Source organism: Pantherophis guttatus, chromosome 1 (assembly GCF_059756535.1).
Source record: "Pantherophis guttatus breed Tessera chromosome 1, ASM5975653v1, whole genome shotgun sequence".
NCBI lineage: Eukaryota > Metazoa > Chordata > Lepidosauria > Squamata > Colubridae > Pantherophis > Pantherophis guttatus.
In genome coordinates this window covers 177,212,623-177,238,719 of record NC_142063.1, presented here as the reverse complement: position 1 = coordinate 177,238,719, position 26,097 = coordinate 177,212,623, and the positions used below count along the sequence as shown (strand labels likewise).

Below are 26,097 nucleotides of genomic sequence, written 5' to 3'. Positions count from 1 at the left end.
TTATTGGGTTAGAATACAGACATAGTTAGAAGAAATGTTACATCAACGTATAGAATTAAAACTAGAGACATTACTATTGCGTATTTTACTGGAGAAATATAGTAAAGAAGATAGCTATTTGATTATTCATATAATAACAGCGGCAAGAATTGTATTTGCGCAAAATTGGAAAGCAGAAAAAATCCCATCAGAAGGAGAGATAATAAAGAAGATTTTAGAGTGTGAAAAACTGAACAGATTAACATTAAGAATAAAGGATAAAGAGGAGTCGGTGTATTTCAAGACATGGGGATGATTTTATGTTTGGTTAGAAAAAAATATGAATGAATGAAAGAGTGGAGATTAATAAATCAGAAAAGAAAAAAGAAAATGAGAGAAAAGACAAGTAGGAATAGAAATCCAGACGACATCTAAGTAAATGAAAAAGGGGAAGGAGGGGGAAAGGGGGGGAGTGTTATTATATAAATGTATAGTAATGTTGATAGTTGTGTAAGCAGCAAAATGGAAAAGAAACTGAAAGGGGAGTACAAGTAAATAGACAACTGGCACTGCTTGAACACCACATTGAAAATATACTGAATGGAAAATAAACAGAAGGGATGGGAGAGGGGATGAAGAGAGGAGTAGAGGGGTAGAGGAGAAAGAGGGAGAAGAGAGGGAAGGAGAGAGAAGGATAGAGGAAAGGGAAGAGGAGAGGAGAGGAAGGAAAAGAGGGGGAAGGAGAGTAGGAGAGAAGATTAGGAAGGGAGGAAGAAGAGAGGAGTGGGGGAAGGAAAGGGGAAGTAGGGAAGGAGAAGGAGAGGAGGAAGAGGAAATTTGAAAAAGATAGAAGTAGAACTATCTGGACTATTGGAAAAGGAAAAAGAAAAGAAAGAGAAGGGTTGTTGTGGTTTGTAGAAGAGATGGAAGGGTAGAAGAACAGTCTGGAGAATATCATATTCCAATTATTTAAGACAGAAAAATGAATTAATATGGAATTCAAAGATAATATGTACGATTGATACTGGTTAAGAGTATATATATGTAAAAAGTTAAAATCTCGGGTGTTTTCCTGCGTCATTATAAGTTTGTTAGTTAAAATGTTTAAAATCCTGGCTAAGATCCCAGCTCAGAATCCTCTAAATTCCCAAACAAAAACCTTTTTAAGGTCTTTCAAAAACTCTGGCTGAAATCCTAACCAACACTTTAAGGTTAGGCAACATTTCGACAAGCTCTCTACCTTGTCATCTTTGGGCCTTTATTATCAGTTTAGAAGCTGTGGGTTATGCTTCATTATACTAGCTGCAGTCGAATTATACTTTTAATTTTATTTTCGTGGAACCCATTTGCTATTAATACCTCTGTGAGAGTCTGAAGCTCTGTTTGTACATGTGCCTCATCTGCTAGACGTTTAGTTCTAGTGATTAAAGTTTTTGCTACTGAATTTATTTGTGAGGGATGATGGTGTGAGTGTGCGTTTAGGTATCTATTTGTGTGTGTCTTATTTTGGTAGACTGGTTGCCCGTTGGGATCTCTGCCTATCCTCTGATGTTAAATTTCGAGTTTCCCTCAGTGCCGGTTTCCAAATACTTGATAACTCTCTGCTACAAAACTTGGCTAAGTATTTAGCCAAACAACTACAACCGTTTGCGGAATCGATTACTTCTTATGTGCAGAACTCATATCATCTCATAGAAATTCTGAGAAACCAACTCATAGAACAGGGTGACCTACTTGTAACCTTTGATGTGGTCTCATTATTCACCCAAGTACCGGTTATAGAAGCTCTAGCAACAATCAAAAATAAATACCACCCACCAAACCACATCATAAAATTGGCAGAGCATTGCCTATCTAACACCTATTTCATGTACAAAGGACAAAGATATAAACAAATGCAAGGGGCACCAATGGGATCACTGCTCTCCCCAATTATTGCCAATCTGTTCATGGAAGGATTAGAAATTAAGGCATTGGAACAAACTACTTATAAACCAAAATTATGGCTCAGATATGTAGATGATACGTTTGTGATCTGGCCCCATGGAAAAGACAAGCTAGACAATTTTCTAGCACATTTGAATAACATGCATCCAAAGATACAGTTCACTATGGAAATGGAGATTGAAAATCAACTCCCATTCTTAGATGTATTAATATATAAGAGAACTGATGGCACCCTAGGACATAGTGTCTACCAAAAGAAGACACACACAAATAGATACCTAAACGCACACTCACACCATCATCCCTCACAAATAAATTCAGTAGCAAAAACTTTAATCACTAGAACTAAACGTCTAGCAGATGAGGCATATGTACAAACAGAGCTTCAGACACTCACAGAGGTATTAATAGCAAATGGGTTCCATGAAAATAAAATTAAAAGTATAATTCGACTGTAGCTAGTATAATGAAGCATAACCCACAGCTTCTAAACTGATAATAAAGGCCCGAAGATGACAAGGTAGAGAGCTTGTCGAAACGTTGCCTAACCTTAAAGTGTTGGTTAGGATTTCAGCCAGAGTTTTTGAAAGACCTTAAAAAGGTTTTTGTTTGGGAATTTAGAGGATTCTGAGCTGGGATCTTAGCCAGGATTTTAAACATTTTAACTAACAAACTTATAATGATGCGGGAAAACACCTGAGATTTTAACTTTTTACATACACACACCCGCGAAAACTTAAGAAGACACACACACACACACACACATGTTTATGAGAAATAAAAATAAAACTTTTTTAAAAAAATAATGTATACCACCATATACACAGAAAAGTGACATATAAAGGTTATCTATATATCCAAGAAAAAAAAAATCCAAGAAAATATCCAAGAAAATCCATATATCTATATATCCAAGAAAATCCAAGATGACAACAACAGAGGAAGCATAGTCACATCATGAGCAGAAAAGTTGCTACTAAAATAAAATAAAATGGTAGGAGGAGAGGTGGAGAGGGAAAGATAAGTCATAGAAAAAGAAAAGAGACCGGAGAAAGGAAAAGGAGAGGAAGATTGGAAAAATTAAAAGAGAGAGAAGCCCAGCTGCACCCGAGAGGCCTGAGAGAAGCCCAGCTGCACCCGAGGCCTACCCAAGAGACCGGAGGCACATCAAAGTGAGGCGAGCAGAGAGGCAAACCAACTACAGGCAGTGAAGCCAACTGCTGGAGAATAGTGAGGTGAGCCAGTGAGCAAGTGGAGCCAGCTGAGAAGCAGGGAGGAAAAACAGCTGTGGGGTGGAGAGGCCAGCCGACTGAGGGCAGTACAATGACCGACAGAGAACAAAGAGGTAAGCCGGTGAGTGAGCAGAGCAGGGAGGAAGGGAAGAGAAGAGAGACGAGCTTGCTGGGGACCATCCAAGCAGTCCCATTTGCTGGTGGAAACAGTATCCCCAGCGTGATGGACAGCAAACGGGAGCCACATGGCTCCAGAGCAAAAAGCAACAGCAGAGCACCAGGGAGGAGAGAGAGCCAGCAGCAGCATGGGGCAGGGTGAGCAGAGCCTGAGAGCACTGCAGAGAGCAACAGGGAAAGTAATGGTGGAGCTGAGTGGAAGGCTGAGTGGAGCAGACCGAACAGCAAAACTGAGCTGACTGAAAAACTACATGGCAGGCCGAGACAGCTGACTAGAGCAGTGACGAGGCTGAAAAGACCGGAGCACCAAAGGAGGGATAGAAAGGATATAGAGGATATAGAAAGCTATACCCAAATTGAACCAAATAATGAACAAATAACTCCCAGAGGATTTGACCCTGCTGATAAACCCTTGGAGGAAGACAAATGAAGGTATGTCACACATAGAAGGAAACACAATAATCAAAGAAAGAAGCAGCATACATCTAACAAACCCCTGCTGCCCAATCTAACCCAATCAGAAGCAGCTCCATTAAAACTGAGCAACCGATTTCTCCCTTTAGTTGAAAATACTCAGACCCACAACCTCCCCCTCAAAGAAAACATGCAAACACTTAGAAAAGAGACACCATCCAATATCCCCCCAAAAAGTTACATCAACAAACTCACCTGGGATAAACAGAAAAACACCCCTAAAAAAGGAAGGCAAGTGTTGGTGATAGGAGAGTCTATTCTCAAAGGAACAGAACCAGCCATCTGCAGAAGGGTCATACAATCTAGAGAGGTATGTTGTCTCCCTGTAGCAAAAATCAAGGATGTGGCTGAGAACCTAACCAAAATAATAAACCCCCACAGATTACTACCGTTTTTCATGTATGAATGACACAAAAAAGGACTTGAAAACAACATTGAGTGATTATGAGCAGCTAGGCAAGAAAGTCAAGGACTTAGGTGCACAAGTAGTTTTTTCATCTGTTCTGCCAACGAAAGGACAACATCCAGTAAGAGAACAAAGAATTCTAGAAGTGAATACTGGCTAAAGGGTTGGTATCGCCAAAAAAACTTTGGATTCCTGGACCTTGGTCTGTACTATCTCCATGATGGGCTTCTGGCAAGGGATGGGCTGCACCTCACAAAGACTGGGAAGAATATTTTCAGAAAACGACTGGCTTAATTTATCAGGAGGGCTTTAAACTAAACTTAAGGGGGGAGGGTGATCAATCTTCAGGATCTCCAGGACCTAATTCCAAGCAAAATTCCCTAGAAAACAAGTCAAACAATAAGGTAAGGAAGGAAGGAAGACAAACTCAAACACCAAATAGGAGACATAAGAAGCATATCCAGAGTCAGACATATAGATCTCAAATGCCTATATATAAATGCACAAAGTCTGGGGAACAAACAGGGTGAACTTGAACTATTAATACATGAAGGTAGATATGATATAGCTGGAATAACAGAAACCTGGTGGGATGTAACCCATAACTAGAACATACTGATAGAAGGATACAAACTGTTAAAAAAAACCCGTAGACCCTATAAAAGAGGAGGTGGAGTTGCACTGTGTATAAAGGACCACTATATTGCTACAGAAATGCATGAAACCAAAGACAAAAACCTCCTAGAATGCACATGGGTCAATATAAAAGAAAAAAAAAATAGAATGACATGGTCATAGGTGTATACTATAGGCCACCCAATCAAGCAGAAAAAATAGATGTCCTTTTTGCTTGCTAACTAACAAATATATGTAGAAAACACACTATAATAGTAATGGGGGACTTCAATTACCCTTATATCAATTGGAAGACTAATTCCACACCAAGTGAGAAATCGAATAGGTTCCTAATAGGGTTAGGGTTGCTACAGGTTCGCCCTTGATAGGGCAAACCGGTATCGGCGGCGGTGGGAGACTCCATCCACCCACCTGGATGCTTCTGCACATGCGCAGAAGCATTCCACATGCACCCATGAGCAAACCAGTAGCAACGGGTTTTGAAACCCGCCCCTGGTTCCTAACCAACCTAGCTGACAATTTTGTTGTCCAAAAGGTAGAGTTGCTTAACTCGTTCTTTGCATCTGTCTTCCCGCAAAAAGAAACTATAGCCCAACCTACCAAAAACATAACTGTAAAAGACAGACTAGAAATAAAAGTTAAAGCAAAAAAATAGTAAGAGAACACCTGTCTAATCTTGATGAATACAAATCACCAGGACCTGACAGATTACATCCCAGAGTTCTAAAGGACCTGGCAGATGCCATCTCAGAACCACTGTACCACATATTTCAAAAATCCTGGAGCACCAGGGAACTACCAGAGGACTGGAAAAGAGCTGATGTGGTTCCCACCTTCAAAAAGGAAAAAAAACCCAGACCAATCAGCCTAACATCAATACCCGGGAAGATACTGGAAAAGATAATAAAGAAACAGAACTGCCAACATCTAGAAATGAGTAAAGTAATAACTAGCAGTCAGCATGGGTTTGTTAAAAACAGATCATGCCAAACCAATCTTATTTCATTCTTCAACACAGTGACTAAATTAGTAGACCAGCGAAATACTGTGGACATAATATACTTAGACTTCAGCAAGGCATTCGACAAAGTAGACCACAACCTACTTGTGTCAGGTTTCGATGCTATCTCAAAATAAATGAATTTCCAAACTGCCGATCTTTGAGGAAATTTTCTCTTTATTGAGCACAGCGATCTGATCCTGGCTCTTTTCGCGGTCAGTACTGACCTTTACCCCTCAATCCCTCCCTTTCCGATCCCCAATTCTCTGCTTCTCATTGGCTATCTTCCAAGCCACTTTCCTCATCTCTTCTTCGTCAGATCACAGGAATGTCTCTCCCCCCTCCCATCTCCAAGGAGACAGAATCTTCAAAAGGATTTAGTAGGCAAAAGTTCAAGCTTCTCCTCTCTTTATATATGTCAGTGCTGGGACGCTGACATCCGGCCCCTCTCCCTTCACTCTCCCAGTGAGGCCTGCATGAGACAAACAACAAGTTTAGTACCATTACCCCCTCTGAGGGTGTGTCCCACCCCCTCCCGCCTTGTTCGGGTGATCTGCATGCTATAAGGCGGTCAGCTTGAATGTTCGTGCTCTTCACCCAGGAAGCTTCTGACAAGGGGTAACCCTTCCACTTAATTAAGTGTTGGAGGTGCCCTCTGTGCCACCTCGAATCAAGAATTCGCTGTACTTCATAGTGAGTGTGGCCTCCAATAATCTAGGGTCCTGGGGGATCACGTGGCACTGGCCCTAAAGTTGACCCTACCACAGGCTTCAGGAGGCTACTGTGAAAAACGGGGTGTATCCTCCCTAGTAACCGGGGTAACTGCAATTGTACTGTAACCGGGTTGATTATTTTTACTATCGGAAATGGTCCTATAAATTTCAGGCCCAGTTTCCTGGTTGGGAGTCTGAGTCTTAAATACTTGGTGGAGAGGTAGACCTTCTCCCCTACTTGGAACGGCCTTTGAGGGGCTCGGTGCTTATCTGCTTGTTTCTTATAAGACCGTGCCGCCTTGTCTAATGCCTTCTTGACATTCTCCCAGGTTTCTCTCAGCATTGCCATCCAGTCGGTCAAGCTAACTGAGGAAGGAGGTTCCCTTGGGTACTCTGGCATGGGGATGAAATCCATGCCGCTCACTATCTTAAATGGGGTTAGTCCTGTACTACTGTGGACAGCATTGTTATATGTGACCTCCGCAAACGATAAGAGGTCCGCCCAGTTCGATTGTTGGTAGTCAATGTAGCACCTCAGGTACTGCTCTATCATGGCATTCAATCTCTCCGCCTCCCCCATTGGTGCTCGGGTGAAACGCTGAGCTGAGGCCTTGGGATGATGCTATGAATCGAAGGAATTCCCTCCAGAATTTCGCTGTAAACTGGACACCTCGATCGGAGATGATTCTTCTGGGTACTCCGTGCAAGCGGTAGATGTGTTTCACGAACAGTTTAGCCAATTGGCGGGCTGAGGGTAGTCCGCTGCAGGTTATGAAATGTGCCTGTTTGGAGAATAAGTCTATTACAGTCCAGATCACTGTGTTTCCGCAGCTCCTCGGCAGTTCGACTATGAAGTCCATAGCAATCTCCTCCCATGACCTTGATGGTTCAGCTACTGGCTGCAGCAGCCCGGGAGGTCTTCCTGGTCGGGTTTTCATCGTGGCACAGATGGTACAACTTTTTACATAGCTGTCTACATCTTTTCTCATGTGGGGCCACCAAAACTGTCTCCGTGCTAAATGCAGAGTCTTTAGGAAACCGAAATGCCCCGCTGGTTTAACGTCGTAACTTCTCTTGAGGACCAGGGTGCGTAGAGTCTCTGGGACATAAAGTTTCATCCCTCTCCATGCTAGGCCATCCCTCTTTGTCAAGAGATGTTGATTGTCTGGGAACCAGGGGTCCGCCAACGTTTCTGCCTTGAGCCTTGTCGTCAGGTCACTTGCTGGTTGCCCCTGCTGGTAGTGATGCTGCCGTCTGGTGGTTACCTGACCCACTCCTTGGGCAGAGGGGATGATGGCATTCACCACCTGCTCCCGTTCACTGTTGTATTGGAGCATTCGGGAGAGGGCATTGGCCAGAAAGTTCTTCCCCCCCGGGATGTGCTTCAGCTCGAAGTTGAAACGATTGAAGTATTGGGCCCACCGGACTTGCCTGGGCAATAACTTCCGTGGGGTCTTGAGGGCCTCCAGGTTTTTATGGTCAGTCCAAACCTCGAACGGTGTTTGGCCTCCTAGCAGATGTCGCCAGGTAAACAGCGCCCACCTCACTGCGAACGTTTCTTTTTCCCACGCTGCCCATCATCTCTCTGTGTTGGTGAGTTTGCGGGATGTGTAGGCACAAGGTTTTAGGTCCCCCTGGCTGTTCTTTTGGAGTAGGACTGCCCCCACTGCCAAATCGCTTGCATCTGCTTGGATGATGAAGGGTTGTTCGGGGTCAGAATGCTTCAAGACGGTTCTTTTGCAAACATTTGTTTTAGTGTTTTGAATGCCTGTTGGCAGGCCGGGTCCCACTGTAGAGGTTGTCCTGGGCAGGGTTTTGTTGTCGGACTCCCTGTCTTTAGGAGGTCCATCAGAGGTTTGGCAATTCTTGCAAAGGAGGGGATGAATTGCCTGTAGAAATTTGCGAACCCCAGGAAGCTTTGCAGTTGTCTGCGGGTGCGAGGGGGTCGCCAGTCTAGGACTGATTGTACTTTAGCCGGGTCCATCTCTATCCTCTCGTTTGACACTCGGTAACCTAGCCACGATTGGTGAAACTCGCTTTTTTTTTTTTAATTTGATTTATATGCCGCCCTTCTCCGGAGACTCAGGGCGGCTTACAATGCGTTAAGCAATAGCCTTCATTCTTTTGTATATTTTATACAAAGTCAGCTTATTGCCCCCACAAACTGGGTCCTCATTTCACCTACCTTAGAAAGGATGGAAGGCTGAGTCAACCTTGAGCCTTGGAGAGATTCGAACCAGCAGAAATTGCAGGCAGCTGTGTTAATAACAAGGTGCACTAAACCACTGTACTATCAAGGCTCTTGTATTTTGACAGTTTGACATAGAGGTTCGCTTTCAGCAGTTTTTCCAGCACTTTGCGTACGAGGGGTATGTGTTCGTCTATGGTCTCTGTGTAAATGAGAATGTCATCTAGGTAGACGAGGACCCCCTTATAGAGGTGGTCATGTAGAACTTCATTTATCAATTGCATGAACACCACTGGGGCTCCCTGTAGCCCAAATGGCATCACCTTGAATTGGAAATTCCACAGGGGGCAGTTGAATGCTGTCTTCCACTCGTCTCCTTCCCTGATGCGTATTCGGTAGAAGGCTTCACGGAGGTCTAGTTTGGTGAAAACTTTCCCTTTGGTCAGGTGGGCTAGCATGTCTTTCATGAGGGGGAGAGGATATAAGTTGTGTATGCAGACAGCGTTGATCCTCGAAAGTCAACTACCAGATGCATAGAGCCGTCTTTCTTCTTTTTGAAAAGGACCGGTTGTCGAGTCCTACCGGAGCTCGCCATCGATGGGGGGTGTGGGAGACGAAGGAGTGGAGATAAGCAGCCGCAGCGAACACACAAACAGTTCCTGGATAGCAGCATTCAGGGTGATGATTGATGACGTTGCCGGGCCTCTCCGATTCTGCTGTCCTCGCTGCTCTGGTGCTCGCAGCTGTTACTGTTAAGGGAGTGGGGGGTGCTTGATTGATAATCACCGGATGTATGTTTAAGGGGCTGAGTTTTTGTTAAATAGCGCTGTGGTGTGATTACACCCAGCGCTGACTTTGAACCAAAACACCGACTTGTACTTTACTTTTGACTGCAAGCTTATCATTGCCAAAGTAAACCCTGATTCTCTGTGCGTTACTGGTGATTATTTCCTATCGCAGTTCTGAACGAACGACAAGCCGAGAGAAAGTCAGCGCTTGGTTCCTTTTCGCAAGAGGTGAGGAGTCCCTGTGGCTTTGCAGCAAAGGGGGATATGGCAGAAGGGACGGCCTTGGAAGAGCAGGAGTGTGGTGGAGATGTGGAGGGGGAGGAACCACTGATAGAGGAGGTGAAGGAGAGTGTGGAACAGTTGGCAGTGAAACCAAAAGTCAAGCAAACCAAGAGCGCCCCACCCCGACCGGAGGAGGAGAGTTTTCCAGGACAACGGGCTCGGACGGGGGATTGGTGGCACAGCTCTGTTCTCCTCGGGCCGCGGATGCCAACGCCCCCTCGCTTGGGAGCGTCTTTCCAGGGCTGGAGGGAAAGACGATGGACTGAGGAGGATGAAGGGGATTGGGGGTATCCTGCCTCATCCGGTCCGCTACGTGAGCGTTTTGGGGAATCTGGATTTCGTGATGCCCCATCCTGGCAGCCCTGGGTTGCAGGGCTGGAGCCTCCAGGTTCTTCTTGGCAGGATACAGGGGTGACCACTTCGGAGACCCAATTCCGGCTCACAAGCCCTAAATTGAGGATGGAGCGGACCTCTAGACGATCCATGGACCAACCCCCTCCAGAACAAGACCAAGGTGCCTCGTCGGGAGACCTTGGAGCCGGTCCTGAGCCCCAACCAACGCAATTGGCAGGGGGCTTACCTATTGGGGGTCGCGGGGCGACGAGGGACCGACCTAGGCAGGACAGGAGAGCGACTGGAGCAGCGAGGACCCCAGGCCCCATGCCTTGGCCTCCGGGGGCCCCGCCAGGGCTGTGGGTCCCGCAGGCCGTTTGGGGACTGCCTGCCCTGCAGACTTCCTTTGACGGAAGCCCTGAACGAGTGGCTCTTTTCTTAAGCCAGGTGATAAGCCATATGGACCAATATGGACAGTGGTATCCCTCCCAGTGGGCTATGGTGGTTGCTGTTACGGGGGTCCTGACGGGAGAAGCGGCTGAGTGGGTGGCAGGCCTCCATGCTAAACATGCAAGGGAACTCGTGGACATGGGACGATTTCTGGAGGCTCTTCGTGCCAGATTTGAAGAAGCCTTACAAACGCCCAGGCGACTATCTCCCAAACAGATAAGGTGGACACAATATTTTCAGCGTTTCTCTTTCCGGTTGCGGTATGTTCCTGCTGGGAAAAACTTCCTGGCTGATGCGCTGTCTCGGATGCCACAGTATAATAGCAAGCGAGAGGAAGTGATAGAACCTCTAATTGCACCTTCCCAAACCCTATTAAGACTTACAGAAGTAGATGGTCACTTACGTACCGAGTTTAAAACAGCTTTACAACAGGATCAATGGGTAATCCAAAACCCCTCTATGGTTAGCTATAATGATGGAATAGCGTGGAGGGAGAATAGAATATATGTTCCAGAACGTTTACAGAACGTAGTGTTATGCAGGTGCCATGATGCCAAATCAGCAGGCCATTTTGGGTATTTAAAAACTCTACACCTTGTGAGGAGGCAATTCTGGTGGCCACGAATGCGTAAGGACATAGAAACATACGTAAAAGGTTGCACAACCTGTGCAACCGCCAAACCCTGGTCTGGACGACCGTTAGGACTATTACAGACAGTCGCGAATCCTAGCAGGCCTTGGGAAGAGATCGCTATGGACTTCATAGTCGATCTCCCCCCTAGCCATGGCCACACTGTAATTTGGACGGTGGTAGATCTGTTTTCGAAACAGGCCCACTTTGTGCCATGTAAAAGCATACCATCCGCGCGACAATTAACCGAACTCTTTTTGCAACATATCTATCGTCTCCATGGAGCACCTAAGAGGATTATATCCGACCGCGGTGTTCAATTCACCTCTAAGTTTTGGAGACGATTTGTCCGTTTAATTGGGTCCTCTCAAGGGTTAAGTTCAGCATTCCACCCGAGCACTAACGGGGCGGCTGAACGGGCCAATGCCATGGTTGAAAGATATATCAGATGCTACGTTTCGTACCAGCAGACGAATTGGTCAGGACTCCTGCCTTTCGCCGAAGTGGCATATAACAACATACCCCACCACAGTACTGGGTTCTCCCCTTTCCAAGTAATATATGGCCGAGAGTTTTCAGCCATTCCAGAGTTAGATCCCCCTATGACAGACGGTGACACGCCACGCGGTTGGGCCGATAAAATTAGTCATGTATGGCCAAGTGTAAAAACAGCATTACAAAAGGCAGCAGACGAGTACAAAAAATATGCAGACAAGAAAAGAGCTGATCCAAAACCATTCCGGATAGGAGACAAAGTATACTTATCTACGAAATACCTTAAACTCCGACTGCCCAGTAAAAAATTAGGACCTAAATATATAGGACCATTTCCCATAACACAAGTCATCAATCCCGTAACCGTAGCTCTTAAACTTCCCCCTCTGTTCAGTAGGATACATCCCGTATTCCATAGCAGTTTGGTGAAACCGGTGACGATAGAAAGGCCAGGTACCTCGACTACTCCACCGGGTCCCATGCACACCAACCAATATGAGATAGACCGAATATTGGATTCCAGGGTTCGTAGGGGGATGTTACAATATCTTGTGCGGTGGAAAGGATACCCTGTAACACAGGCCTCGTGGGTGGCAGCACCCGATGTTCACGCTGCCCGATTGATACAACGGTTCCATCGGAAATACCCAGACAAACCTAATGCAGGATCGTAACAGTGACTAACATTTGTATGCTTTCTATTTATAGGTGAGCTCCTGGTAGGGGGGGCCGCCTGTCGAGTCCTACCGGAGCTCGCCATCGATGGGGGGTGTGGGAGACGAAGGAGTGGAGATAAGCAGCCGCAGCGAACACACAAACAGTTCCTGGATAGCAGCATTCAGGGTGATGATTGATGACGTTGCCGGGCCTCTCCGATTCTGCTGTCCTCGCTGCTCTGGTGCTCGCAGCTGTTACTGTTAAGGGAGTGGGGGGTGCTTGATTGATAATCACCGGATGTATGTTTAAGGGGCTGAGTTTTTGTTAAATAGCGCTGTGGTGTGATTACACCCAGCGCTGACTTTGAACCAAAACACCGACTTGTACTTTACTTTTGACTGCAAGCTTATCATTGCCAAAGTAAACCCTGATTCTCTGTGCGTTACTGGTGATTATTTCCTATCGCAGTTCTGAACGAACGACAAGCCGAGACCGGTGCTGCGACTCACGGTTTGGCTGGCTCAATGAAACCCCTTTGTAGGTTCTTGTCTATGTAGTTTCGCATTTCTTGCATTTCACGGGGCGTCATGGCATACAATTTAGGTTTAGGTAGTTTCGCCCCAGGGATGATTTTGATGGCTCAGTCGGCAACGCAGTGGGGGGGGTAGGACGTCACACTCGGCCTCGCTAAATACCTCTGCAAGGTCTTGGTACTCTTTTGGGATATGTTCTGCTTCATGGGAGCTGTTGGATGTGGCCCCCAGCTGCTTCACAGTGCCCTTCGGGAGGGGCCCTTGTGTCGGCATCATCTTCTTTTGTTCAGACAGGAGAAGTTGGGGCTCGTGTGTGTGGGGGGCGTCTGTTCTGGTTGGAGCAGCAGAGGTTGGGGCCCCTTTGCTATCCTCAATCTGCGGGTCCCCTCTTGCCACCAGATGATTAGGCCCCACTTGTCTAGCCAGGAAAGTCCCAGTATGACTGGATCGGTCATCTTGGGGGCTATTATGAACCGAATCGTCTCCCAGTGATCCCCTAGTTCCAGCTTCACTGGCTCGGTCAGGTGTGTGGCGTAAGCTCCGCCTACTAGGGTCCCATCAACTTGCTCAAATCGAATTGGGTGGTTAAGCTTCTTAGCTCGGATCCCCAATTTTAGGACTGTGGGTAATCAGGCACCTAGTGCAGCCCGAATCTATCAGGGCTTGGAAAGTCCCTTGGGTCCCTGTTTTTGGGGCTGTTAGGCGTATGGGGAAAAGGAAAGGGTGGATGGGTCCACTCACCATTGGGTCGTCTTCACCATCGTCCTCGCTGTCATACGAGTCGGGGGATTGATCTCCATCATCTGGGACTCTCCTTGCTTCGGTCAGGTGGGCGAAGACCTCTGTGCCTGGGGGGAGATTTCGTGGCGCATCGGTGGTGCGCTTGTGGCCCTGTTCCTGTCATGCCTTTGGCGGTGGGTTTGGCCTTGGGCCTGGGGTTCTGCACGCTGCTGCCAGATGGCCCATTACCCCACATCTGTAGCACCTCATTGGGCTCCGCGGAATGAAGGGCCTTTGGGTAGGCCGTAGTGCCGTGGTTCCTCGTCTGGTATGTGGTCTCGGGTCTGATTGGTATCTCTCCTTGACCTCTGGTTGCTTTAGCATGTCGTTGGCACGCAGCCCCCTCTCAACTTGCATCGCCACCTGGAACCATTCAGAGAGTCGGTTTGGGATGTCCCGATAAGCTGTCACTTGGGCGATCCGCTTATCTAGACTTGTTCTGAAGAAATACACCAATAGTCGCTCTGGTAGGGGAGGTAAGGTGCCAACGACTCTTCTGAATTCACGAATGTGCTCCTTGATGGGCTTCCCTTTCTGCATTAGGTTTCTGAGTTCGTCTTCCACATAGGGGTCCTCCCCTGCCTCCTCGAACCTAGCCCATAGTAGTTGCAAGAAGCCATCTGCGTCTTGCAGTTGGGGGGCCCTATTCTTGTAGAGGGCTGCTGACCAACTCCTTGCTTCTCCCTCCAGCCCTTCTGAAATGGCACTGACTAGGGCTCTGGGGAATGGATAGAGGTGTCCATAGCACTCGATATAGATCTCAGCTGCATCGAGGAACTGCGCTACCTGGTCTGGATCCCCATCGAACTTCCCTCTGAACCGGGGTGGTTCCACCCTCGGTGGTCCCTCCTCCCATTGCGGGCCCTGTGAGCCTGTCTAGGATGCCATTGGACTTCTTCATCATCTCTCATTCGGGGGCGGGGGGGGGCAATGTCCTGCTTAGGCTGGTATGCTTGCTGGGCAGAGGAGGAACCCATGGATGTACACTGGGATTATCTTTCCTTCTGGTGTGGGAGGGGGGAGGGCTGTGCTCCCATCTATGGTGACTTAGTTCAACAGGCTCAGCTGGCCTTCCCCTTTCCTTGGGCCTGCAGGATGGTCCCTCCTCCAGTCTGACGGCACACTCAAAATCTTGCTTCAATTTCTCCATGGGGCTCTCGAGTGGCAGCTTTGAAGCTTTCTGCTGTCTGGCTTGTTGCCAGTCCCATAACCAGTCCGCCCTTCCCAATTCACTCAGAGGCTTCCCCTTATCTTTAGTGTCCGGAAAGGGGAACTCAGCTTCTGCAGATTTTGGCAAAGTCCACCAAGATTCATCATTTTTTCTTCTCTTGGGTTGGAGCACGATGGTCTGACCTTGGTAATTCTGCGGCAGTGATGGAGGAAGGGGGGGTTTGCAGTTTTGCTGGGGGAGGCGGGGCCGTTACATCCAAGCTGGCTGGAGTAGGGGGCTGGTTCGCAGCCACTTGAAGTAAGCTTTCAGTAGAGAGTTGGCTTTCTGCCATGGCTTCGGAACCTTGGCACCACTCCGTCCAAACATCTGGCAGGGAGCTGGAGGGTTGGAGGTTTGCCAGTTTGGCTTGGAAAGTTGTGAGTACTGACCGTCTGTTAGGTTTCGATGCTATCTCAAAATAAATGAATTTCCAAACTGCCGATCTTTGAGGAAATTTTCTCTTTATTGAGCACAGCGATCTGATCCTGGCTCTTTTCGCGGTCAGTACTGACCTTTACCCCTCAATCCCTCCCTTTCTGATCCCCAATTCTCTGCTTCTCATTGGTTATCTTCCAAGCCACTTTCCTCATCTCTTCTTTGTCAGATCACAGGAATGTCTCCCCCCCTCCCATCTCCAAGGAGACAGAATCTTCAAAGGGATTTAGTAGGCAAAAGTTCAAGCTTCTCCTCTCTTTATATATGTCAGTGCTGGGATGCTGACAACTTGGTAAACTTGAAAAAAGTAGGATAGATAGCATCGCCACCATATGAATTCATAACTGGTGACAAACCATACTCAACAAGTTTTCCTTAATGGATCTACGTCTACGTCTACCAAATTTGCAGATGATACTAAGCTGGCAGAAATAGCTAACACCCTAGAAGATAGGCTCAAGATCCAGATGTAACTTGACAGACTTGAACACTGGGGCCTATCTAACAAAATGAAATTCAATGTAGAGAAAAGTAAAGTCTTGCACTTAGGCAAGAAAAACCAAAAATACACATATAGATTGGGTTAAACCAGGCTTAATAGCAGTAACTGTGAGAGGGATTTTGGAGTCTTAGTGGACAACCAATTAAATATGAGCCAACAGTGTGTGGCGGCAGCCAAAAAAGCCCATTCAATCCTAAAATGCATTAACAGAGGGATACAATCAAGATCAAGTGAGGTACTAATACCCTCTATAAAGACTTAGTAAGACCATACCTAGAATACTGCATCCAGTTTTGGTCACCACACTATAAAAAAGAGCCTTGGTAGTACAGGGGTTTAAGGCACCCTGTTATTAAGCTTATTAAGACCAGCTGCCTGCAATTACTGCAGGGTTCGAATCTCGCCAAGGCTCAAGGTTGACTCAGCCTTCCATCCTTTCTAAGGTAGGTGAAATGAGGACCCAGTTTGTGGGGGCAATAAGCTGACTTTGTATAAATATACAAAAGGATGAAGGCTATTGCTATTGCTGAGCACATTGTAAGCCGCCCTGAGTCTTCGGAGAAGGGCGGCATATAAATCAAATTTTTTTAAAAAAAAGATGTTGAGACTCTAGAAAAAGTGCAGAGAAGAGCAACCAGGATGATTAGAGGACTGGAGACTAAAAACATATGAAGAACGGTTACAGGAACTGGGCATGGCTAATCTAGTGAAGAGAAGGACCAGGGGAGACTTGATTGCACTATTCCAATATTTGAGGGGCTGCCACAGAGAGGAAGGTGTCAAGCTATTTTCCAAGGCACCTGAAGGCCAGACAAGGAATAATGGATGGAAAGTGGTCAAAGAGAGGTTCAACGTAAAAATGAGGAGGAATTTTCTGACAGTGAGAACAGTCAACTAATGGAACAGCTTGCCTTCGGAAGTTGTGGGAGCTTCATCACTGGAGGCTTTCAAGAAGAGATTGGACTTCCATTTGCCAGAAATGGTGTAGGATCTCATGCTTTGGTGGTGGTTGGACTAGTTGACCTACAAGGCCCTTCCAACTGTGTTAATCTGTAAGTGTCATCTCTCTGTCTCTCTCTCCCTTCTCTCTCCCCCTCCCTCTCTCCCTCTCTCCCTCCCTCTCTCTCTGTATCATTATCTATCATCTATCTATCTATCTATCTATCTGTCTATCTATCTATCTATCTATCTTATACCATCAAATCTGATGCAAAGATGAACATCCAACAACTGAAAGAAGCTGTGCTTAACAGGATAGCATGGAGTTCACTTGCCTATAAAATCACCAAGAGCCAGAAACAACTGATTGGTCAAAACAGCTGTTCTCAACCTGGGGGTCGCGACCCCTTTGGGGGTCGAACGGCCATTTCACAGGGGTCGCCAAAGCCCTCTCTCGCCCCCCCCACTCCTTCACTCACCCTCACCCTCTGCCTCTGTTGGATCGCTGTTCGCCGTTCGCTTACCCCGCCCACTCCCAATCTATTGCTGAGTCCCAGCTGATGGCTAGAGGGAAACAAACCATTTAAATTCTTGCCACCGGGCTTCAAAGGGCCGCCCTACAGCTGATCAGTGTTAAAAGAAAACAAATGAGAAGACCGGTGCCTGCAAAAATAGAAAAAACCAGCCCCTTTCAGCTTCAGCATAGGTTAATTACTATAAATTGATTTGATCAGCCTCCGGACTCTCAGCTGATTTACTCTCAGCTGTTTTGCGGAGGGGTCTGTTGCTAGCTGCAAAGAGAGGACCAGATTTCCCCCTCCCCCACAGCTATGCTGAAAAAGCGAAACTGAAAGTAAAGCAGGGTCTTTGCTGCAACGTGACAAAATGAGGCAGAGAGAGATTTTTTTTTCTTTTTCTTTTTCCTCACCAAAAAAGGTAAATGCAAAACTGCAAACAATGGGAAATTTAGGGCAAAAGAGGAGGTTCAAGATTTTAAAACACAAAAGAAAAAAAGCTCTATTTAACTAGGGAATTGTAATAATTGAGATACTATTAATTGTATATTGTGTTGAAAGCAGAAATGGTTAAGTTGTGGTTTGGAGGAATATATGGGGGAAATTATTTGGTTTATTATTATTGGTAAATATAATTAATTGATTTGTAAGAAATTGGATTGCATGGAAATAATTGGAATATTCATGTTCATATTGATTAATATACAAAAAAGGTAGTTATATAACTAATTGATTTATATTAAAATGTTGAATTTATATTAAACAACTAATATTACATAATTAACCAATGTGAGGATGGATATAAAAATAGATGACAATGGGAAGGGGTATAATATAGAATAGAAGGGAAAAATTGAATTTGATTAAGATTAGAGATGAGGATGAAGGGTAATATTGGTTTTTTAAAAAAATAGATGAGGAATAAATATGGCAAAAAGAAAATATAGAAATTGTAAATTTAATTGAAATGACTAAACACTGTTTAAATTTGTGAACCGGCCAAATACTCTGTTCAAAGAAAATACACTGTATGTTTGTATGTGTGTTTCTAATTATTGTTATTTATTCATATTTGTTCTCTTTTATTCTTTAAAGTTTAACAATTCATTCTTTATCTTAATATCTTTATATTTGTTTGGGGTTGGTTTTCTTCCCTTTCATCTTTTTTATTGTACAGCAATCTTTCTCCTCAAACCTACCACCTCTCTCTTTTCTTTCCTTCTTACTTTTTCTTTCCCCCCTCTTCTTCTCCTTCCTACTTCCTCTTCCTTTCTCCTTCTCCTCCTCTTTTCCTCCCTCTCTTACTCTCACTCCTACTCTAATTTCCCTTCCCTTCCTTCATCCCTCTCTATTGCTGTATCCTTTTATGCATATGGAATACTCAGAGGGCTGAAAAAGTTATTTTTGACTGGTCCTCGCACTTTTGACCAGTCCTTGAACTTACGACTGTCCTCACATTTTACGTTTTTGCCCTATCTTGTCACCATGGTGAAGAGAAGCAGCTGTGAAATGAGTGACACGGCTGTTAAGAATGCTACAATGGGCATGATGACCAGTCATAAGTGCGAAGACCGGTCAAAAGTGTGAGGACCTGTCAGAAATCACTTTTTTCAGCCCTCTGGGTAGTCCTTTTGTGCACATGGACTACTCAGAGGACTGAAAAAGTTATTTTTTACTGATCCTCACACTTTTGACCAGTCCTCAAATTTACGACTGTCCTCACATTTTACGTTTTTTGCCCTATCTTATCACCATGGTGAAGAGAAGCAGTTGTGAAATGAGTGACATGGTTGTTAAGAATGCTGCACGGGCATAAATGTGAGGATGGTCATAAGTGTGAGAACCAGTCAAAAGTGCAAGTATCTGTCAGAAATGACTTTTTTCAGCCCTCTGAGTAGTCCCTATACACATAGCCATGGCCACCTGGTCACATGACCTCCAAGCCACACCCACAAAATAAGCCATGCCCACAGAACCGATAGTAAAAAAATTTAGAACACACCCCTGGTTGGGGGTCACCACAACATGAGGAACTGTATTAATGGGTCACAGCATTAGGAAGGTTGAGAACCACTGCCCTATATACATAGCCATGGCCACCCGGTTACATGACCAGCTAGCCATGCCCACCCAGTCACATGACCTCTAAGCCACACCCACAAAATAAGCCATGCCCACAGAACCGATAGTAAAAAAATTTAGAACCCACCCCTGCTTGGGGGTCACCACAACATGAGGAACTGTATTAATGGGTCGCAGCATTAGGAAGGTTGAGAACCACTGTCCTAGACCCTTCTGGGTAAGATAGAATAATGTGAGACAGCATAACCACCAGATAGATTCACAACTGGCTGACCAACTGTACTTAACATGTAGTCTTCGAGACTTCCGGTTGCACTGCAGGAATCGGCAGCAGTTCCCGTTGGAGTGCTAACCCCCGCAATTTCGTAAAGCCGCTAGAGCAGCGAAAATCAGCTGTTCTAGCGGCTTGGAACTTTCCGCTCAGGAGAAGAGGGGAAAGCGAGCAGGCAGGTGTGGGTAGAGCTCCCCAAGACCCCCAGGATCAATCCTGGGGCGCAGAGGGTGAAAGCTCCCCAAGCACCTGAAGAAGCTCCGGATCCGGGACGTGTCTGGATCAAGGCAGAACAAGGCACCGCAACCACCCCTGCGAACTAAATGAATTTACATCGATTGGCTTGAAAGCGGGCAGAGAAATCACAACTGCAAATACTAAACTTTAACTCTAATAAATTACCACTTCCTTCAGAGCTTGAGATGGGAGAAAGTTTTAAAAAGATGGCGCTGAGTTGCTTAAGGGCGTGAAATCGAAAGTTAAAAGAGAAAGTGCCTGTTAACACTCATTAATGCTCGTTAACGCTGTCAGTACCTCTTAAAAGACTTTTTTGGGGATTTTTGAGGATTGGAAATTAAAGAATACAATATTGACTTAACAATAAGCCATAATAATTATTAAGGACTGAGATTAAGAAGATCTGTTGGTTCTGCTGAGTGGCTGGTGGGAAAGTGCAGTTTGGAGATGGCTGCGAAGCAAATAAAAACTGTTGTGACTAAAAGTGCGGGGACTTCTCCAGCTCAAACATCAAAAATGCAATCTTTGTTAGCCCCACCAGACACACAAACACTGACACTAGAAGTTCTTCAGGGAGCTTTAAAGATTTACTACTTTTTTACTACTGATTTACTACTGATTTGTCTATTGACTTGGAAGAAAAAATCACACTCTGTTTTGAGGAAAAAATTAAAGGAGTGTCTGAGGAATTACTTGAAATTAAAGAAACAATTCAAATCCAAAATGATGCAATAAGAGAAGATATTGTGGAAGCATTTAAGGGACTGGTGGGTCATGTTACATCATTGGAAGAAAGGGTGGATGAAATTGATCAGTTTAATTTGAATGTGGAAGCTAAACTGGGAGAGGCTCAAAACAAGATGGAAAAGGCGGAAGCAGAACTCATAATGACACAATACAGAGCGATGGAATGTGCAGTGAGGGTTAGAGGCTTGAAAGAAAATAACTAGGAAAATCTCAGAGAGATTTTTGCAGAAGCCCTTGCTCAGTTTACTGGAGAGTCTAAAGCAGAGTGTGATTGGCAAATAGACAAAATTTATCATGTTAATTCATGGATTGCCAGATAGAGAAACTACCAAGAGATATTGTGATTTACTTTGTTACAAGGAGAACAAGAAATGGAGTTTTACAAGTCTCTTATAAGAAGAAACTTCAAGTGGCAGGACAGGAGGTTTCAGTAATGAAGGAAATTCCCTCAAAAATGTTGAGATCTCGAAAGGACCATGCATTTCTAATTGATGAACTTAGAAGGCGTCAGTTGCAGTACAGATGGGAAGCTCCAGCCAGATTAGTGGTGAATTATTTGGGTGAGAGACATCGTCTCACTTCAGTTTGGAAGGCAAGAGATTTTTACACTACCATACTAAAGGCTGGAAACCCACCATCTCCAGATGTCAAAAGAAGGAAAGAAACAGGAGAGGTCAGAAAGGGGGAAAAGGAAATAATGCAGGCACAAACTCAAGGAGGTGTTTTGACTATTCAACAAGAATCATTGCAACTTTCAGAGGATGTTCAACTTCTGGATCTATTTGAAAAAATGGAAGACCCTAAGGCAAACAAGAGCAGCAACTAAACGTAAAGAACAAGAATTAAAGAAGCAACAAAGTCAGATAATAACCCAAAGAATTGCAACTACAAATATGGAAGCTGTGGGAGGAGCTAGACCAAAGAGGAAATTCCAGGAGGACTTCCAGTCGGTGCTCCATAAGCTTTCAGGGGCCAAGGATGGCAAATAAATTTTTGACCTGGAATGTTAATGGCCTAAACTCACCACAAAAGAGAAAGAAAATATTTCATTATTTGAAACAGTTTAAAAATGATGTAATCTGTTTGCAAGAAACATATATTAGAACAAGTGATCAGAAATACCTAATAAATGCTAGATTGGGCAAACACTTTGTTGCATCAGCTCCTGAGAAGAAAAATGGTATAATTATATACCTAAGAACAGATTTAATGGCTAAATTAATTGAAGCAGATCCACAAGGAAGATATATAATGATTGAACTATTAATAGAAGGGAAAAAATACTTTTAGGGGAGTATATGCACCTAACCAACAACAAGAGAAATTTTATAAACTTTTGCACAAAAAATTAATACAAATGGATTACAAATCATGCATAATGATGGGTGATTGGAATGGTGTATTGGATACCAAAAAAGACAAAAAGACTCTTTTGCCAAATGTTCAAACATGGGCTAAATTGCCTAAATCCTTTTTTGACATGATGGATGATATGGAGTTGAGAAATATATGGCGTGAACGAAATTTTAAAGAACAGGATTTTACTTTTTTTTCTGATAGGCACCAATCTTTTTCTAGAATTGATTTTATACTAATTACAAATGATTTTCTTTCCAGGGTAAAGAAGACCAGGATATGTCCAAGAACTTTAACAGACCATAATCCGGTGTGGATGGAACTAGAGTTTGGGGAGGGGTCTAGGAGATCCTGGAGACTGAATGAAAACTTGTTTCGATATGAGGCAAATGTGATAGAATATAAAAAGTTAATGAAAGATTTTTTTGTTTTAAATATGCATAAGGGTACACCTGTGGAAATGGTATGGGATGCAAGTAAAGCATATATGAGAGGAGTTTTAATAAATTTGAACAATTCTTACAGATGTAGACAGGGGAAAAAACGGAGGGAATTAGAAGAGGAAATAAAAAAGAAGGAACAGGCGTTAGTGGATAAACCAGATGACAAGAATATAAAAGAAGCCATCACAATATTGCGAGGACAGTTTAATATGTTGATGTCAGATCAAGTTGCAACGAACTTGCAATATGCTAAACATAATACTTTTTGTAGCGCAAATAAACCAGGCAGGTGGTTAGCATATATGTTAAGGAAAAAACAAAAATCTCGTACAATAGAAAAAATAGAGTATCTTTATACTCTATTTTTTCTATTGTACGAGATTTTTGTTTTTTCCTTAACATATATGCTAACCACCTGCCTGGTTTATCAACAGAATATGATTAAGAAGCATTTTTAGATTTTTATACGAGGTTATATGCTGGTGATAATATACAAGATAATGATATAGAGAGATATTTGCAGAAGGAAAATATCCTTGCAATTACTGATGAACAAAGGGAAAGACTGAATGTATTAATAACCACTGAGGAAATTCTTTTGGCAATTAAACAATTAAAAAGTGGAAAGGCTCCTGGTACAGATGGTTTGACAGCAGTGTGTTATAAAAAATTTCAATTAGAAATGGTAGAACCTCTTAAGGAGTTATTTGTTAAAATACAATGGGGAGGAGAAGTGCCACCATCCTGGAGAACAGCTTTTATTTCCCTGATCCCGAAAGAAGATCAAGATCATAGTCAACCCAAAAATTACAGACCCATATCATTGCTTAATACAGATTATAAGATCTTTGCAAAAATTTTGGCAAATAGATTAATGTCAGTTATGCAACAAATGATTCATAAAGATCAAACTGGATTTATACAAGAGAGACAAATGAAAAGCAATGTAAGACAAATTGTTAATATTCTGGAGTATTTGGGGAAGAACAACCAAGTCCCTGCAGTGCTTATGTTTTTGGATGCAGAGAAAGCGTTAGATCGATTGAACTGGCAGTTTTTAGTGAAAGTAGCATAAAAGATGCAGTTGGGAGAGCATTTTATACAATCTATTAAGGCAATATACCAGAAACAAACAGCACAAATAATAGTTAATGGTAGTCTCACAGAAATCTTTAAAATTGAGAAAGGAACAAGACCGGGATGTCCCTTGTCTCCACTACTGTTTATTTTAACTTTGGAAATATTGCTGAATAAAATACGGGATGCGGATAACATACTCGGTATTAAGATCAGGCAACATGATTATAGACTATGAGCATTTGCAGATGATTTGGTTGTAACTTTAACCCAACCAGTAAATTCAGTTACAGGTTTGATGGAGATAATTAGGCAATATGGTCAAGTGTCAGGGTTTAAAATAAATATAGGGAAAACAAAATGATAGCTAAGAATATGAATACAAATCAAAAAGAAGAAATGGAAAGAGTAACAGGATGCGAGATAGTGAAAAGGTTAAGTACTTAGGAATTTTTATTACAACGTCAAATGGGAAATTATACAAGTATAATTATGAATTGTTATGGCATAAAATACAGATAGAGATGGATAAATGAAAAAAATTACAACTGTCTTTGCTAGGAAGAATAGCAGTAGTTAAAATGAATGTTCTGCCCAAGGTTCTATTTCTTTTTCAAATGATACCAATACTTAAAAAGGATGCAAATTTGGAGGAATGGCAGAGAGGCATTAACAATTTTGTTTGGGTAGGGAAGAGACTGAGAGTTAAATTAAAAATAATGCAGGATACACGTGAAAGAGGAGGTTTGAAATTGCCCAATCTAAAATTGTACTATGAAGCAGCTGTTTTGTCAGCAATTAGTGATTGGATTAATTTAACAGATGAAAGAATATTGAATATTGAAGGGTATGATTTGCTATATGGTTGGCATGCCTACTTAGTCTATGAGAAGAAGGTGGATAGGACTTTTAAAAGTCATATATTAAGGAATGCCCTCCTGTGTGTTTGGAAAAAATACCAATATAAATTGAATGGTAGTACCCAGACATGCAATAGAAAATATAAGCATAGAACAAATACAGGATGTAACTACTTATAAAGAACTTCTGTTCACAGAAAGAAACGTACTACAGTTAAAGCCTCTGAATGTACCAAGAGAGGAAAGGGCAATTCAAACATACTGGTTTCAGTATGTACAGCTGCAGAATAGATGGAAAAAAGATCAGAAAATTGGTATTATACAAAGTGAAGAAAATTTGATAAAACAAATTAGGGACCAGAGTAGAATGCATATAAAAAGGTTGTATAATATTTTGATAGAAATAGACTCGGAGACAGAGTTAGTTAAAGATTGTATGATAAAATGGGCACAAAATTTTGAGGAACTAATAATGATGGAAACATGGGAAAGGATCTGGGTAAGAAATGTAAAATTTACACAAGCTCAAAATCTGAGAGAAAATTTTTATAAAATGTTTTATAGATGGCATTTGGATCCTAAAAAGTTAGCTTGTATGTACCCAAACTTACAAGCCAAATGTTGGAGATGTGATTGTGTTGATGCTACCTATTTTCATGTTTGGTGGACTTGTAAAAAAGTTAAAGCATTTTGGATAAAAATATGGTGGATTATTCAAAATATTTTTTAAAAAAGGATAAAGTTTACTCCACAGTTGTTTTTGTTAGATTGTACGGCTATAGAGACTAATTAGATTCTGAACTTAATAACTGCAGCAAGACTTTTGGTGGCGCAGTACTGGAAGAAGGAAGATTTACCTACTATTCAAGAATGGACATTAAAAGTAGTAAATTTAGCAGAAATGGCGAAAATTTCAGCATATCTGAAGGACCAATCAAATGAGAAATATATGTTAGAATGGAAAAGATGGATTGATTATATTCAAGGCAAATATCGGACTAAAAAATTTCAAATAGCTTATGAATGATCAAAGACATTTTATAAAGTACTTAAATTTAGTTTAGTAAAAGGGGAGTTAAAAGTTCAAGAGGGGGATAGGAGACTATAGATAATTAGCTTATGTTAGCTTATGATTGTCAAATGTTATACCCTGTATTTTGCTCTGGGAAGTTGGGGGGGGGAGGGAGGGGAAGGGCAGGGTTGGAAGGGGAGGAGGGAGGGGGAATGGGAAATGTTTGTAAAATTTTTTAAAACTTTTCAATAAAAAAAAACATGTAGTCTTCAATGGTACTACATGCATTGCGTGGGGTACCACAAGATTCTTTCTTAGGCCCAGTACTATTCAACATCTTCATAAATGGTTTAGGTGAGGGGATAGAAGGGGAACTCATCGAATTTGCAGATGACAGTAAGCTGGGGGAATATATAACACTTCAGAAGATAGATTCAAGATACAGAAGAGTCTTGACAGACTTAAACACTGAGTCCTATCCAACAAAATGCAATTTAATGGTGAGAAAAGTGTAAGATCTTACACTTAAGCAAGAAAAATCAAATGCATAGGAATAGCATTTGGCGGTACCGGGCTCAAAATCAATAACTATGAGAGACATCTAGGACTCCTAGTGGACATAAGTTTCAGGAGCAGTGTGCAGCACTGCCAAAAAAGCCAATGCTGTCCTAGGTTGCATTAACAGAGGGATAGTATCAAGATCATATAAG

The 26,097-nt window shown here is 43.3% G+C and overlaps 1 protein-coding gene across 2 annotated transcripts in view; it reads right to left on the bottom strand.

Moving 5' to 3' along the window:
- The window catches only part of VWC2L (von Willebrand factor C domain containing 2 like), a 241,712-nt gene that overhangs the window by 186,494 nt on the left and 29,121 nt on the right, over positions 1-26,097 (bottom strand). The gene's annotated exons all lie outside the window — the stretch shown is intronic.